Below are 1685 nucleotides of genomic sequence, written 5' to 3' on the forward strand. Positions count from 1 at the left end.
CCGAAAGGATGAAAGGCAAAGTCGAGCTCGGCGGAATTTCAACTCAGAACGTAAAGACAGACGAAATACCTATTTCTTTACTACCCACAAGGGGCTAAACACAGAGAGGACAAACAAGGACAGACACACGGATTAAGTCGATTATATCGACCCCAGTGCGTAACTGGTACTTAATTTATCGACTACGATAGGATGAAAGGCAAAGTCGACCTCGGCTGAATTTGAACTCAGAACATAAAGACAGACGAAATACTACTAAGCATTTCGCTCGGCGTGCTAACGATTCTGCCAGCTCGCCGTCTTAAATATATATATACATATATATATACATTCACGACGGACTTCGATACAGTTTCCGTCTACCAAATTCACTCACAAGAACATTCGTCGGCACGGGGCCATAGTAGAATACGCCCAAGATGTGTAGTGGGACTGAACCTATAGTCATCTGATTTGCAAAGCATGCTTCTTAACCACACAACCACCCCATCCATATTTGATCCTACATATAAATTTAAAAACTGGCGCTCCGTCGTTTACGACGACGAGGATTCCAGTTGATTCGATCAAAGGAACAGCCTGCTCGTGAAATTAACGTGCAATTGGCTGAGTACTCCACAGAGGCGCGTACCCTTAACGTAGTTCTCGGGGATATCTAGCGTGACACAGAATGTGACAAGGCTGGCCCATTGAATTACAGGTACAACTTATTTTTGCTAGCTGAATGGACTGGATCAACGTGAAATAAAGTGTCTTGCTTAAGGACACAACACGCCCCCGGGAATCGAACTCATGTCCTTACAATCGTAATATCACGTTGAAAGCACCAGTTCTCGTCCGATCACCGAAGTTAAACAACGTCGAGCTTTGTTAGTACTTAGATGGGTGACCGCTTGGGAAACCTAGGTGCTGTAAGTCACACATTTTTATAGGCGTAGGAGTGGCTGTGTGGTAAGTAGCTTGCTTACAAACCACATGGTTCCGGGCTCCTGGTTCAGTCTCACTGCGTGGCACCTTGGGTAAGTGTCTCCTATTGTAGCCTCGGGCAGACCAAAGCCTTGTGAGTGGATTTGGTAGACGGAAACTGAAAGAAGCCCGTTGTATATATATGTATATATATATATATATATATATATATTATATATATATATATATATATATATTTGTATATATATGTGTATACGTTTGTGTGTCTGTCTTTATCCCCTCAACATCGCTTGACAACCGATGCTGGTGTGTTTACGTCCCCGTAACTTAGTGGTTCGGTAAAACAGACCGATAGAATAAGTACTAGTCCTGGGGTCGATTTGCTCGACTAAAGGTTTGTGCTCCAGCATGGCCACAGTCAAATGACTGAAACTAGTAAAAGAGTAAAAGAGTAAAAGAGAATACTCTGACCCACTTAGCTACGTGCCTTATACAATATATATATAAAGGAACAAAATTAAAGTGAACCATGAGAAAAATTTATGCTGTCTTCCAAGCTCAGGAATTCGAGTTGATACCAAAGTTTTGTTGATTGCTTAGTCAGATTCAATCTAAGAAATGTAATGAAACCGAACAGACGAACCAACGTTTTAAACGTATGGTGACTCCAAAAACACACTAGGTCACATTTCCTCTCGTTACACAGCCTTTGCCAAAACTGAATAAACTTGACAGAATTGGCAACTTTGAGTTTCAGA

At 41.8% G+C, this 1685-nt stretch overlaps 1 pseudogene; it reads left to right on the forward strand.

Annotated features, from left to right (window-relative positions):
• The first annotated feature begins 796 nt into the window (after positions 1 to 796).
• LOC115219572 lies at positions 797 to 918 on the forward strand (annotated as a pseudogene).
• The last annotated feature ends 767 nt before the right edge of the window (positions 919 to 1685 follow it).

Source organism: Octopus sinensis, linkage group LG14 (genome assembly GCF_006345805.1).
Source record: "Octopus sinensis linkage group LG14, ASM634580v1, whole genome shotgun sequence".
In the NCBI taxonomy this organism is placed as follows: domain Eukaryota; kingdom Metazoa; phylum Mollusca; class Cephalopoda; order Octopoda; family Octopodidae; genus Octopus; species Octopus sinensis.